The sequence below is a fragment of the Lithobates pipiens genome, unplaced genomic scaffold (assembly GCF_037356315.1).
Source record: "Lithobates pipiens isolate NorthernLeopardFrog02 unplaced genomic scaffold, aLitPip1_a1.2 Scaffold_25, whole genome shotgun sequence".
Taxonomy (NCBI): Eukaryota; Metazoa; Chordata; class Amphibia; order Anura; family Ranidae; genus Lithobates; species Lithobates pipiens.
This window is the reverse complement of record NW_027507787.1, coordinates 109,399,545-109,416,527: the sequence shown is the minus strand read 5'-3', so window position 1 is coordinate 109,416,527 and position 16,983 is coordinate 109,399,545.

The window sequence follows — 16,983 nt, the reverse complement described above, 5'->3', positions numbered from 1 at the left end:
GTATATATAGAAGACTACAGCATACAGAAGAAAGGCTAGTGAATACAGAATACAGACTCGTGTATGTAGATAGGCTTGAGTATACAGAGATGCTAGAGTAAACAGTGAGGCTGGGGTACACAGAGAGGCTAGTTTAAAGAGAAGCTAGTATATACAAAGAGGGTTAGTGTATATAGAGAGGTTAGTGTATAGAGAGAGTCGAGTGTATACAGAAAGGACAGTGCATATAGAGAAGCTAGTGTATACAGAAGACAGGCTTGGGGTATACATCAAAGCTGACATTCTATACAGAAGACTGGGTAGTGTATACAGAGAGTCTAGTGGGTACAGAAGACAGGCTGGTGTATTCTAGCTAGTTTTTACAGTCTAGTGTATACAGAAGACAGGCTGTGGTATACAGAGAGTTTAGTGTATTCAGAGAGTCTAGTGTATACAGTCGGCGAGTGTATACATAAGACTGGCTAGTTTACACAGTGTTTACAGAGATGCAAGGGTGAAGAAGCTACAGAGAAGCTAGTATATATAGTATATATAGAAGACTACAGCATACAGAAGAAAGGCTAGTGAATACAGAATAAAGGCTGGCTTCTACGGAGAACACTATCTAGGGTATACAGAGAGGTTATATTATACAGAGAGGCTAGTGCATAGAGTGAAGCTATTGTATATAGAAGCCTGGTTAGTGTATACAGAGAAGCTAGTGTGTACAGAAGAAAGGCTAGACAGCAGGGCTCAAGTCCTGCGGGAACGCATGGGAACGGAGTTCCTGTACTTTTTCCACAACAGGAACTCAGTTCCCGTTAGCAGCCGCATCCTGCAAGACTTTGAAGTATGCGAGCTGTGTGGCAGATGCTACACCAGCAGCCGCCGACACAGCTCGCAATAGTAAGTGCCGCAACACTGACCATTCAGGCATTTCCAGTAGGGGGCCCCATGACAGCTTCCGCCTCGATCTACCTGTCAATCACAGCTAGCTGACAGGTAGATCAGGTCCCTGCTGCTAAGAGATTGTATTTAGTCAGACCTCTTGTGATGCGCTCCTCCCCGCCGGCCCCTCCTGATTTTCTGTCATCTCCTCCCCCCCCCCCCCCCCCAGTCTCTCGCATGCTTGCTCTATGTGTCCCGCTGAATCCCCCCTCCTCTATCTTCAGTGCCATATGATGAGAGAACCCAGAGGAGGAGCACAGCTATTCTGCTCACAGGACATGCAGGGAGAGAGGTGAGCTGAGGGAGGAACATCAGTTTGGGGTGGTAAGCTGGGCACAATACCTGGCAAAGTTTAATGCCAGGAGGGAAGTTTATGTGGAAATATGTGAAGGGTTGGAATAGCAGCGAGTGTGTGTTGGAGCCCTGCAGAGTTTACAGCCCCCCAAGCTAACAAACATCTCCTAAGCAGGAACACATCACTATCTCCCCAAGCATTCTGTCCAGATAATGTGCAGTTCATTTATGACCTTTCTGTTTAACCCTGTGTTATCCAAACTCTGTTCAATGAAAGGTGTAAACTCACCACATAAACACTCTATATACAAAATAAAATTCCCCAATAAAGATCAGAACATGATGTTCACATTTGCATGGATCACAATTGAATGAATGCTGATTATTCAGAGAATTACTGTATTTATGTTTATTGAGCATTTGTTTTTTGTGTGTGCACTAACAGTTAAGCTTCATACACACAATACGAAAATTGGATGAAAAATACCACTTTTGAAACGTTTGTGCATATGAGCATATCATTTTTATTTATTTTTGGTTGACAAATGGATCTTGGGTGGGAGTTCCCACACTTTTTTCCCCAGGACTTGACCCCTGCTAGACAGGCTATAAAGAGAGTTTTTACAGAAGACAGTTTGGGGTATACAGAGATGTTAGTTTATACAGAGAGACTAATGTATACAGAAGACAGGCTAGGGCATACAGAAGACAGAAGACGGGCTAGTGTATTCAGAACATAGGCTAGTGTATATCGAAGACAGGCTATTGTATGCAGAAGATCGGCTAGTGTAAACATGCTGGTGTATATAGAGAGGCTAGTGAATTTAGAGGGTAGGCTAAGTGATAACAGAAGACAATCTGGGCTATACAGAGACATTTCATCATTTCATCTAGCGCACATCTCTAATGGAGTTTGTCTCATTGCCATGTTATGCCTTTTCATTCTTATGCTAAATATAGATTATACTCACTACACGATTTTAATCATCCACATCAAGCATGCAATAAAACTATCATACATATAAATAAACCATGTACTCTTTTGCTCTATTTTGCATATTTCTAATTCTCCACATCAACTGTCACATTGAGTATGTGACAGTCCTGACACACCATCCTGACTTATTTTTCTTTATTTCTTATTAGAAATAGAGAGTACTATCTCAAAATCCGGTTAAATCTATTCACTTCGATGAGTTCTACCGCTAATTGTACGGTAATGCAAAATGTTCACAAAACCATCCATTTGCTACCAGACATGCTGCACATACTAAGAGTAATGTAACTATCGCTCGCTAACGATGTAAACAGTTTTATTGCTTTTCTGACATTAACCGAGTATATCTGACATTAACTGAGTATCTCTCTGCACTATGATCTTAATAATAATAATAATAGGATTGTGTAATGCAAAGATCAACTAGTCTAATATAAGCTTTCTCATTGGTACCGGCATATCCTTTAAATTTAGACTAACACAACTATTTCTTTCAATCTCTTATCGTTGAACCGCGATACTTCCTCCCTGCAATATTAAGCCATTTGAATGTCCTATTGGTCGCCTATATTATACAACTCTCTGAAAAGCATATATGTAGTGAATAAAACTAGTCTTACATCTTAATAAAACTGTTTTATTGCTCAACCAGTATCAGCTGTCATGACACAAGCAAATAAAAGTTTCCACTGTTTGACTCTATTTTCTGTATTACTTCTTTTTCTCCACCTTAACTGACACAGTTAAAACACAGTGACAAAACATTTCTTTTTACCGCAGCAAAATGTGAGAAAAGCAGTGTAAGCCGTCTTTCTGCCATATGCTTCAGAAAATGAATGTACCGCTTTTAAATCCATATCAATTCCACATAAACGTGAACCGTCTTACAATTTTAACATTTACTGATAGCAATTACTGATATTACATTATGACTATACCAGTGGAAAAGGACCGCGTAATGGAACTGTGAAATTAATCATAATCTCAGCGTTAACTTAACTGATAAATTTACGATTTACTCAACGATTTACTCAACGATTTAAACTTAGATTTTTTTCATTCTAAGTCTATTTAATCTTAAATAATTTATACTATATTCTACTGTACTCTTAAATTATGTACTGTTCTGTATTTTAGCCGTTCTCATATTTCGTTTTATGTTGCAACCATCGAATCCCATTGCTATTCCGACTTTCCGCCTTAATGAGGATATTACTTTGCAACTATTCCTTGATCCCTTTTGTGTATTCACTTTATCTCGACCTATATATACTGCCTCAATATTTTCCTAATTTGTTTTGCTATACTTATTATTATTATATTATAGAGATTACTATCTCTAAATCATTGTAAACCTAACCATAGTTATAATGTCTACAGCTAATTTTACGTTAAAGCAAAATTCACACAAAACTATCTTTTTAAAACCTTTACACATTAAGAGTAATGCAACCATCGCTCGCTACCTCTATGCAGTAGGATTCTCTTTCCAGTGGAAACGGAAAACAGTCAGTGTAAGCCGTCTTCGTGCGTAACAAAATTAATGGAACGATTTACACGTTGGAATTTGCAAGCTACGTCAATTTACTCTTAAATAATGTACCTTTGAAACTATCCCTTGACTTTGCAACTATCCCTAGATCCCTTTTGTGTAAACACTATATCTCGACCTATATATACTGCCTCAATATTTTCCTAATTTGTTTTGCTATACTTATTATTATTATTTTATAGAGATTACTATCTCTAAATCATTGTAATAAGTTTTAATGTCTACAGCTAATTTTACGTTAAAGCAAAAGTCACACAAAACCATCTTTTTAAAACCTTTACACATTAAGAGTAATGCAACCATCGCTCGCTACCTCTATGCAATAGGATTCTCTTTCCAGTGGAAACGGAAAACAGTCAGTGTAAGCCGTCTTCGTGCGTAACAAAATTAATGGAACGATTTACACGTTGGAATTTGCAAGCTACGTCAGTTTACTCTTAAATAATGTACCTTTGCAACTATCCCTTGACTTTGCAACTATCCCTTGATCCCTTTTGTGTAATCACTATATCTCGACCTATATATACTGCCTCAATATTTTCCTAATTTGTTTTGCTATACTTATTATTATTATTTTATAGAGATTACTATCTCTAAATCATTGCAATAAGTTATAATTGTCTACAGCTAATTTTACGTTAAAGCAAAAGTCACACAAAACTATCTTTTTAAAACCTTTTACACACTGCACATTAAGAGTAAACCAACCATCTCTCGCTACCTCTATGCAATAGGATTTCTCTTTCTGACTCTATTTTGTGTATTACTTCTTCTCTACATTAACTGTCACACTGATAACCATTTGTAACATATAACACTTGCAACACATTTTTTAACAGCAGCAAAATGTGAGAAAAGCATTGGGCCGGTTTACTTGATTGAGAAGTGGTTGCAGTAGCAAAGCATAGCAATACAGTTTGATTACATTAATAACACATAATGCAACTATTTTACATTCACCTCATGCATACATCCTAATGTAAGCTGTCTATCACTATTAATGTTCATGGTTACTGATACATTATGCCGATAACCAGTGGAAACGGAAAACAGTCAGTGTAAGCCGTCTTCGTGCGTAACAAAATTAATGGAACGATTTACACGTTGGAATTTTCAAGCTAAGTCAATTTACTCTTAAATACCCTTTAGCTGCTTAGCTCACACTTTGCTGTATGTAGCCGCGTTTACATGTAAGTAACCAGTGGGGATTGACATTTCATGTAATGCAATTTGTCTCTTTGCCATGTCATACTTTGCCATTTATTATACTTTCTCATCCGATAGAAACCTAGTCGTTGCTGATATTTCATGATTACAGCAATCATCTCATCTAATTGCTATTCCGACATTCTGCCTTGGTATTACTTTGCAACGCTCTATTGAACAATGTAAAGGTAAGCTAGATATTTTGTGTATTTCCACTTAAACTCGACCTGTATATACTGTCTCAATATGATCCTTTCTAATTTTGCTAAATTCGATTATGGAGTTTGCTATGTCTAAATCCAGGTTACCTTCTCACCTTTATTACGTATACTGCTAATTTTAGGATAATACAAAACCATCTTATTGCTTTTTTACACGCTGCACATGTTAAGAGTAATACAATGCTACCGATGTGAACAGTTTAATTGCTCTTCTCACATTTAGCTGGTATCTCTCTGCTATAGGAAACTGAATTTGTACCACAACGATCACTCAACTAATATCAGTCCACTCAGTGCTACCGGGATAACTTTTACATTTAGAGTAATGAAATGATTTCTCAGTCATTTTGAAGCTACTGCAAACAACGCTTCCGATCTCTTTTCAACTGCAATACTTAATCTCTGCAATATTAAGTAATATTTAGCTGCTTAGCTCACACTTTGCTGTACGTAGCCGTGTTAACTGTATTAATGGTAACCTGTAAGTAACCAATGGGGATTGACATTTCATCTCTAATTCACATTCACATTTCCAAAGCAGTTTGTCTCTTTGCCATGTCATACTTTGCTCTGCTATAGGAAACTGAATTTGTACTACAACGATCACTCATCTAATATCAGTCCACTCAGTGCTACCGGGATAACTTTTACATTTAGAGTAATGAAATGATTTCTCAGTCATTTTGGAGCTACTGCAACTAACGCTTCCGATCTCATTTCGACTGCAATACTTAATCTCTGCTATTGCAGACTATTTAGCTGAATATTTAGCTGCTTTGCTGTACGTAGCGGTGGGGATTGGCATTTCATCTCTAATTCATATTCACATTTCTAATGCAGTTTGTCTTTTTGACATGTCATCCTCTGCCAGTTATTATCCTTTCTCATCCTTATGCTATATTTGAGGTATATTCACTACATGATTAAAGACACGTAATGAACCTGATTGATAAAAACCTACACACGTCGTTGCTGTTATTTCGTGTATTTCCACTTAAACCTGACCTGTATATAATGTCTCAATATTAATTTTAGAGTTATTTTGCTATATTTATTATTAGAATAAACAGATTACTATCTCTAAATCCTGGTAAACCAGCTCACACTTAACCATCTTATTTCTACCTTACACGCAGCACATATTAACATTTAGCCGGTATCTCTCTGCAATAGTAAACGAAATGTGTAGATCACTCATCTAATATCGTCTTTTCAGTGCTACCGGAACAACTTTTAAATTTAGAGTAATGCAACGATTTCTCAGTTTTATGAAGCTACTGCAACTAACGCTTTGGATCTCTTTCCTGATAAATTACGCTCTGCAATATTAAGCCATGTAAATTGTCCTATTGGTCTGCTAACAATGCTATGTATAATAATACAAATCTTTCAAAAGCAATATCGTCTCACTGCAATACTTAAACTCTGCATAATAAATAGGAATAATGCGAATAATGCCAATAATAAAGTCGTCTAAACCTCGGCTATAAGTAGAGAATAAAACTATCTTACATCAAAATAAACCATGTACTGCCAAACCAATAACGGTCAATGACTTAACAAAATAAACTTAGCACTCTTTTGCTCTATTTTGTATATTTGTAGTTCTCCACATTAACTGTCACATTGATTTCACCACTGACAACACACCACTTTTTAACAGCACCAAAATATGCAAAAAACACTTTACATGTTTCAGAAGTAGTTGCATTAGCAAAAAATAAAGTCCTGTCTTCTTTACACGCTAGCTTTTCGTTATACATTAATCTCTCTGTGTACACCAGCCACTCTGTATAGACTAGCCTCTCTGTCTTCTGTATACACGTGCCCGTAATCTATATACACTAGCCTGCCTTCTTTTTACAATAGTCTCGGTGTCCCAGCCTCTCTGCATACACTAGCCTCACTGAATTCCCCAGACTGTCTTCTGTATACACAAGCCTATCTGTAAAAAAAAAATAGCCGGTCTTCTGCATACTTTAGCCTCTCTGTGTAACACAGTCTCTCTCTGGATTCCCTAGCCTCCATCTCTGCATACCCAGGACCTTCCTCTGTATAATCTAGCCTATCTGTATACACAAATATACAAATTAGCCTTTCTGTAGCCGGTCTTCTGCATACACGAGCCTCACTGTCTACTCTTGGTTGTCTTTTGTATAGCATCTCCTTATACATTAGCTCTCTGTATACCCAAGCCTCTCTGTATACACTAGTCCACCGGTATACACTAGCAAGTCTGCATACACTAGCCTCTCTCTGTAACCCAACTTCTCTCTCTGTATACCTTAGCCTCCATCTCTGCATACCCAGGACGTTCTTCGCTATAATCTAGCCTATGTGTATACACTAGCCGGTCTTCTGTAGACATTAGCCTCCCTGTATAAACTAGCTGGTCTACTGTATACACTAGTCCGTCTGTATACACTAGCAAGCTTGCATACACTACCCAGGACGTTCTTCTCTATAATCTAGCCTATTTGTATACACTAGCCTGTCTTTTGTACACATTAGCCTCTGTGTATAAACTAGCCGGTCCTCTGTATATACTAGTCCATCTGTATACACTAGCAAGTATGCATACTCTAGCCTCTCTCTCTGTATACCCTAGCCTCCATCTCTGCATACCCAGGACGTTCATCTGTATAATCTAGCCTATCTGTATACATTAGCCTGTCTTTTGTACACATTAGCCTCTCTGTATAAACCAGCCGGTCCTCTGTATACACTAGTCCGTCTGTATACAACTAGCAAGTCTGTGTAACCAAGTCTTCTCTCTCTGCATACCCTAGCCTCCATCTCTTGCATAAACCAGGACCTTCTTCTGTATAATCTAGCCTATCTGTATACTCTAGCCTGTCTTTTGTACACATTAGCCTCTCTGTGTAAACTAGCCGGTCTACTGTATACACTAGTCCATCTGTATACACTAGCAAGTCTGCATACTCCTGCCTCTCTGTGTAACCCAGCCTCTCTCTCTCTGTATACCCTAGCCTCCATCTCTGCATACCCAGGACGTTCTTCTGTATAATCTAGCCTATCTGTAAAAAATAGCCTGTCTTTTGTACACATTAGCCTCTCTCTATAAACTAGCCGGTCCTCTGTATACACTAGTCCGTCTGTATACACTAGCAAGCCTGTGTAACCAAGCCTCTCTCTCTGCATACCCTAGCCTCCATCTCTTGCATAACCAGGACCTTCTTCTGTATAATCTAGCCTATCTGTATACACTAGCCTGTCTTTTGTACACATTAGCCTGTCTGTATAAACTAGCCGGTCTACTGTATACACTAGTCCATCTGTATACACTAGCAAGTCTGCATACTCCTGCCTCTCTGTGTAACCCAGCCTCTCTCTCTCTCTCTCTGTATACCCTAGCCTCCATCTCTGCATACCCAGGACGGTCTTCTGTATAATCTAGCCTATCTATATAAGCTAGCCGGTGTTTTGTACACTTTAGCCTCTCTGTATAAACTAGCCGGTCTTCTGCATACATGAGTCTCTCTGTATACCCTTGGATGTCTTTTGTATACACTAGCTGCTCTTTATACATTAGCTCTCTGTATACCCAAGCCTCTCTGTATACACTAGTCCGTCTGTATACACTAGCAAGTCTGCATACACCAGCCTCTCTGTGTAACCCAGCCTCTCTCTCTGCATACCCAAGATGTTCTTCTGCAGACATTAGCCTCCCTATATAAACTAGCCGGTCTTCTGTATACACTAGTCCGTCTGTATACACTAGCAAGTATGCATACTCTAGCCTCTCTCTCTGTATACCCTAGCCTCCATCTCTGCATACCCAGGACGTTCTTCTGTATAATCTAGCCTATCTGTATACACTAGTGCATACAGACAGACTAGTGTATACAGAGGACCGGCTAAAGTGTACAAAGACAGGCTAATGTATACAGATAGGCTAGATTATACAGAAGAACGTCCTGGGTATGCAGAGCGCTCAGCTTCAAGGGATGGCCAACGTGAGTAATATGAGGGACACTCCTCACCCCCGCCCCCACCTACCAGATCTGACTTTCATCCCCTTGCCCTCTCTGCCCCGGTCATCTGGTGGCAGTTTTATGCACTCCCTGGCCCCCACCCATTCATAATCCTTACCGACCTTTCCTTCTGCTGCTCACAGGAACACACTGGATGACTTGTCTAATTAACTAACTTGTACAAGACACTGCTATCCTCCTGTCTGACACCGGTCCCCCTTGGAGGCTTTACCCCTCACTGTTTGAGTGGTCCCTGCCTCTCCCTGGATGCTCCACATATACCACAACGACATTGTCAGAGGGGCACCACTTGACAGGACACGGGGCTGTCATGCCGGTGGCATCTCCCATTGGAGGAAGGGATGATGGCCCCAACCCCTTGGCAGCAGGTTCTTTCATGTACAGACCAGGGCGGCTCATCTTCCATTCTGGAGTCTTGACCTTAGATGGGGGAGTTGCACTTTGGGGGGTCTGAGTGATACCTAGTGCGCTGTACTGGAAGGGCTTGACATTCCTGCATATGTGTCCCCTCCCCCTGGATGCTCCACACATACCCCGACGACATTGTCGGAGGGGCACCACTTGACAGGACACGGGGCTGTCATGCCGGTGGCATCTCCCATTGGAGGAAGGGATGATGGCCCCAACCCCTTGGCAGCAGGTTCTTTCATGTACAGAACAGGGCGGCTCATCTTCCCTTCTGGAGTCTTGACCTTAGAGGGGGGAGTTGCACTTTGGGGGGTCTGAGTGATACCTAGTGCGCTGTACTGGAAGGGCTTGACATTCCCGCATATGTGTCCCCTCCCACTGGTTGCGCCCCTCGTCCCCCCCCCTCTGGCCCCCACCTTCTCTTTGCCGACATTGCCTTCTGCAGCTTTCGGGGACCCTGGATGACTTATTTATTGAGCCTATTGGTACGAGACACTGCTTCCCTCCAGGGTGACTCTGGACCCCCCTGGAGGATTTACCCCTTACTGTTTGGGCAGTCCCAGCCTCCCTCTGGATGCTCTACACAGCCCCTGATGGCGATGCAGGAGAGACACCAATTGGCGGGCCCCAGGACTGCTGCTCGGATGAAGTCTCCCGTTGGATGGAGGGATGGTGGCCCCAGCCCCTTGCCTGCCGGATTTTCCATGCACCGACCAGGGCTGCTCCTCTTTCATCTTGATATGGTGACCATGGAGGGGAGGAGTTGAAATTTATGGGGTCTGGGTGTTTGCTGGTGGGAGTGCGCTAAAGGACTTGACATTTCCGCATGTTTGTCCCCTCTCCCCTGTTTCCCCCCTCCCTTCCCCCCTTCCCACCCTTCCCTTCCCTCCGTTCTCTCCCCCTTTCCCCCTTCCACTCCCCCTTTCCCTGCCCCTTTTCCCCCCGTGGCGTGGACGGGGGAGAGGGGGTAAGGAGAGGACAATCTGCATGTACTTTAGGGGTATGGGACGGGGTGTGGTGGATCCCATTCTGTGATGCCTTTTCTGTTGTGACGGTCTCCCTCGTGCATGCCTACGTTTAGGGCGAGCCGAGGAGACCGCTCAGTGCTGACAGTTATATGCTCTACCTCTGTTTTGGTTATACTATTGTTTTTTGGTTCTATGATGTTACTGATTGTCTTTTATTTGCATACCGGTATCAGACGTGACATTTACCACTGCCGGGACTGGGGGGACTAGGATTCGGGGGCTCCCTCTCCGACCTGTCTACCCACCAACCCAAGTAGGACAGTGCTTTAAACCCAGTGTACATCTGGTAAGCGCTATAGCATAATTGTGCTGTTTTTGTATACCCTTCCTGTACTGTTGAGTGTGGACAACCCTTAATTTCCCTCTCCCCCTGGGGTTGAGGTGCCCGGCCTCTTTTTCCCTTTACCTTTCCTTCCATTTGCCCTTCCTTTCTCCCCCTTAGTTCCCGCCATGCATTACCTACACAAAACCTACCTTGGTTCAACTTTATTTACTTTTCTCTGACGTCCCCCTCCCCCTCCCTGAGGAGCGAAGTCAAGGTCACCTCTCTAAACGTTAAGGGACTGAACTCCCCTGAAAAACGGTGGATCCTCCTGTGAGAACTGAAGACTTCCTGTACTGATGTGGCCTTTATACAAGAAACACATTTTAAAAATACTAGCCTCCCCTTTCTATGGTTGAGATCCTTCCCTAAGGTCTACCACTCTACTAACCCCTCCTCTAAGACCAAGGGAGACTCCATTCTGATCTCTAGCAGGCTCCCCTGGGTTCTCCAGGATTCTCTGGTGGACCCGGGGGGGCGATATCTTTTTCTTAGGGGCCACATTGGAGAGCGCCTTTTTACATTTGCCACTGTGTACCAAGACACGTTCCTTAGAACTACCCTGCACAGATTATGTGACTTTCGGGAGGGCCAGTTGATATTAGGTGGGGACTTTAATGTCCCCTTTAGCCATCGGTTGACACTTCTGCCTCTTGCTCCTCGCTCCTCATTTCCTCTAGAAAGCGGATTACTAAGTGTTTACTGAATGACCAATTAGTTGATGTCTGGCATCTGCAACACTCTGGGGAAAGGGACTACTCTTTTTGCTCTTCCCCTCACAAATCATACTTGAGGATAGACTTCTTCTTGATTCCACATGACCAACTGCACTTGGTGAGCTCTTCCTCCATCGGCCATATTACTTGGTCCGACCACGCTCCTGTAGCCCTTACCTACACCCTCTCTAGGAACCCCTCACCTAGGTCTCTATTCTGGCGCCTTAATGAGAGCCTCCTCCAGATACCGGAAGTTTTAGCAGATGTAACCAGGGAATTGGACCTTTATTTCCAAGAAAACTAAATGCAGGACTGTGACCCGGGGATAATTTGGGAGGCTCACAAGTCAGTACTCCGCAGGGTACTTATCAGGCACGGGGCGCTCATCAAACGAACACGGAAGGAACAGCTTGCTAATCTGTTTCGTGAACTTGCCTCTGTGGAAGCGAAACATAAACATGCCCCCTCACGGACCTTAGAGATTGAATTGGGGACACTCCGTACCCATATTGCTGACCTACTCCATTATAAAGCGAAAGCGGCACTCCAGTTTTGGCGTAAACTGACGTAGGAGTCAGGGGACAAATGCGGAAAAATCTTAGCCAGGTCGGTAAAGGAGTTGAAATCTGGCTCTTACATACCACAGTTGATAGATGAGAATGGCCAGAGGGCCTCTACCCCAACCCAAATAGCCGAAGTCTTTGAAAAATGTTACTCTGATCTCTACAACCTGCCCGATTCAGGGTCTGGACAGGACAATATAGACAGATATGTAACCAATTCTGGTCTACCAACCCTCTCATCGGAATCATGGGAGTACTTGGGGGACCCGATCACACTGGTAGAAGTCCAGACAGCCATGGGACCTCCGAAGGTGGGTAAGGCTCCGGACCCTGACGGAGCCTTACCCACCTTCGGAGGTCCCATGGCACAATACTTTAAGACCTTCCTCCCTATTCTCGGCCTGCGCTTGGTGAATTTATTTAATACTCTGAGCTCAAATGGAGATTTTCCTGAGGATACCCTTGGAGCCCACATCTCATTGATACAGTGGTGTGAAAAAGTGTTTGCCCCCTTCCTCATTTCCTGTTCCTTTGCATGTTTGTCACACTTAAGTGTTTCGGAACATCAAACCAATTTAAACAATAGTCAAGGACAACACAAGTAAACACAAAATGCAATTTGTAAATGAAGGTGTTTATTATTAAAGGTGAAAAAAAATCAAAACCATCGTGGCCCTGTGTGAAAAAGTGTTTGCCCCCCTTGTTAAAACATACTATAACTGTGATTGTCCACACCTGAGTTCAATTTCTATAGCCACACCCAGGCCTGATTATTGCCACACCTGTTCACAATCAAGGCATCACTTAAATAGGAGCTCCTTGACACAGTAAGGTCCACCAGAAGATCCTTAAAAGCTACACATCATGCCGAGACCCAAAGAAATTCAGGAACAATTGAGAAAGAAAGTAATTGAGATCCATCAGTCTGGAAAGGGTTATAAAGCCATTTCCAAAGCTTTGGGAATCCAGCGAACCACAGTGAGAGCCATTATCCACAAATGGCGAAGACATGGAACAGTGGTGAACCTTCCCAGGAGTGGCTGGCCGCCCAAAATTACCCCAAGAGCGCAGCGACGACTCATCCAAGAGGTCACAAAAGACCCCACAACAACGTCCAAGGAACTGCAGGCCTCACTTGCCTCAGTTAAGGTCAGCGTTCATGCCTCCACCATCAGGAAAAGACTGGGCAAAAATGGCCTGCATGGCAGAGTTCCAAGGAGAAAACCACTGCTGAGCAAAAAGAACATCAAAGCTCGTCTCAATTTCTCCACAACACATCTTGATGATCCCCAAGACTTTTGGGACAACATTCTGTGGACCGATGAGACAAAAGTGGAACTCTTTGGAAGGTGTGTGTCCAAGTATATCTGGCGTAGAAGGAACACTGCATTTCATAAAAAGAACATTATACCAACAGTAAAATATGGTGGTGGTAGTGTGATGGTCTGGGGCTATTTTGCTGCTTCAGGACCTGGAAGACTTGCCGTGATAAAAGGAACTATGAATTCTGCTGTCTACCAAGAGATCCTGAAGGAGAATGTCCGACCATCTGTTCGTGTACTCAAGCTGAAACGAACTTGGGTTCTGCAGCAGGACAATGATCCTAAACACACCAGCAAGTCCACCACCGAATGGCTGAAGAAAAACAAAGTGAAGACTTTGGAGTGGCCTAGCCAAAGTCCTGACCTGAATCCTATTGAGATGTTGTGGTATGACCTTAAAAAGGCCGTTCATGCTCGAAAACCCTCTAATGTAACTGAATTAGGACAATTCTGCAAAGATGAGTGGGCCAAAATTACTCCAGGACACTGTAAAAGCCTCATTGCACGTTATCGCAAACGCTTGGTTGCAGTTGTTGCTGCTAAGGGTGGCCCAACCAGTTATTAGGTTTAGGGGGCAATCACTTTTTCACACAGGGCCATGAGGGTTTGGATTTTTTTTCACCTTTAATAATAAACACCTTCATTTACAAATTGCATTTTGTGTTTACTTGTGTTGTCCTTGACTATTGTTTAAATTGGTTTGATGTTCCGAAACACTTAAGTGTGACAAACATGCAAAGGAACAGGAAATGAGGAAGGGGGCAAACACTTTTTCACACCACTGTACCTAAGGAGGGCAAAGACCCGGGCCTATGTGGGAGCTACAGACCCATTTCCCTCCTAAATTCGGTCCTAAAACTACTCTCTAAAATCCTCGCCACGTGATTGGCACATCACTTGCAGTCCCTTATACATATTGACCAGTTAGGTTTTATTCCCACCAGGGAAGATAGGGACAACACCATTAAGGTGCTTACCCTGATCCATAAAGCAAAGTCATCTGGGACCCCTTGTCTTTTCATGAGTACTGATGCCGAGAAGGCTTTTGATCGGGTCAAATGGACATTAATGTTCTCGGTCCTTCGCCATATAGGTCTGAGTGAACGGATGCTGGCATGGATAAGTAAGATATACTCACGCCCTTCAGCTCAAGTCAAAGCGAATGGGGGTCTCTCATTGTTATATCCTCTGTGTTGTGAGAGACACAAGACTCTGGTCTGGAACAATGGAAGTTTATTTCAGTACTCACTGTACACTGCAACATGCATCTCAGGACAGTACATCTTATTAGGCTCTTACATGTGTCCAAGATGGCTACCATACCCCTTGACCCTTGGCATCACTCCTGGGTGGAGCCAGCCTTAAAGTGACAGTACATGTGGAACCCTTCAGGTATAACACCTTCCATCCATCCCTAAAAAAACAAAACAAAAAAACAAACAAAAAAAAAAACGAGAAAAGGCACAAAACATTAACTAATAACTGTCCAATAACAGTCCTCCAAACACAGGAGATGCACAGGACTTTTCCTGCATCCAGATGTGAGAGGAAGATTCCAGGGACAGTTGCGGGGATACAATGTCATTGGATCACTTTCGGCGGCCCCGTCGAAAGTCTCGTAACCGGTCTTGAAGCTGAAACCGGTCAGGAGGGCGACAGTGTCGTTGAGGGCGGGCACCCATCGACTCGGGATCGGAGGAAACAGGGTCGACTGGAATGGGCACTGGCGGTGCCAAGAAGGGATCCCCCAGCTCAGTGGGTGAACCAACCTCCGGACCAGGGCTGGAGGGCTCTGTTGGAGCTGAGTTCAAAAGATCAGAGTCCCCCCAATCATCAGTTCCCATGCATCCTGATCCGCTGGGAGAAGTTCCTTGCAACACTGGTGGTTCAGCCGGCGTCAGGGATTCATGCAGCTGAAAACGAGGGCGCAGTTGGTCCGCATGCCTTCTGCAAATGGAACCATCTTCCAGGCAGACCCTATACATCTTGGGTCCCAAAGTCTCTGCAATGACAGCAGGAAGCCAACGGGTGTTGGATGCCCCATAAGATCGGGCCCATACCTTTTGTTGGGCTGTGAATCGGGGGATCTCATGGTGTTTGACCATCTTGTCTTGGGACTGCAGTACATGTTCCTGGACTGTTTGTGGGCGGAGCATGTCCAAAACAGTCCATGGCTGCCGACCCAGAAGGAGTTCTGCTGGAGTTTTCCTGGTGGTTGCATGTGGTGTGTTTCTGTAAGCAGAAAGGAAGGAGTCCAGCTGCTGGGGTGACAGGGACTGCTGTTTACTTGTAGCCACTGTAGCTTTGAAATAGCGTTTAAAAGTCTGCACAAACCGCTCTGCTTGACCATTTGTAGCTGGGTGGTAAGGTGCGGTCAACTTGTGCTTGATGTTGTGGGCAGTCAAGAAACGCTGAAACTCCTGACTGGTGAATTGGGCACCATTGTCTGTGACGATTTCTCTGGGGTATCCAAATGTAGCAGCGAGATGTAACAGTATGGAAACTGTTGCCTTAGTTGTTGGCTGAGTAACAGGAATGACCTCAGGCCACTTTGAATGGGCATCCACTATGATCAAGAAAGTGTGTCCTCTGATCGGACCTGCAAAGTCCAAGTGTAGTCGAAACCAAGGAACCGTGGGCCAAGTCCAGGGCTGGACGCACCCTCGAGGAGGGTCTCTTGCAGTTTGTGCACATCCAGCACAAGCATTCACATATGTTGTGATATCCGAGTCTAAGTTTGGCCACCACACATAGCCTCGGGCCTTTTGTTTCATACGTGTGCCCCCGGGATGACCAGTATGTAGCAAGTCCAGAATGTGTCTCCGGAGGGTCTGTGGAATGATCACTCGGTCTCCCCATAAAACACAGTTACCAGCCACAGTTAATTCCATACGCCTACGGAAATAAGGTTCATAATCCTGTGTGACGGTCGCAGGCCAACTGGACCGTACCCAGGAGAGTATTGTTTTCAGAAAGGTATCCTTGGCTGTATGGGCTGCTATCTCCCCAGAAGACAAGAAGGACAGGCTGGTGTAACGACAACTCTTGACCGGTGGAGAGGAGTCCATTGACCTCCCTGTCAGTCGGGACATTGCGTCCGCATTAGCATTGGCATCATGACCGCGATACTGGATTTTATAACTGTACGCTCCCAAGAACAGGGCATAGCGTTGGAGGCGGGCCGCAGTAGTCTGAGAGATGCCTTTGTCAGGGCTAAAGATCTGAAGGAGTGGTTTATGGTCTGTCAGTATGGTGAATTCCCTACCATACAGGTAAAGATGAAACTTCTTAATTGCCCATATCAGCGCAAGAGCCTCTTTGTCAATGTGAGAGTAATTGCTTTCTGCTTTTGTCAAAGACCTGGAGGCAAACGCCACTGTTTTTTCTGACCCATCAGGTAAGATGTGAGAC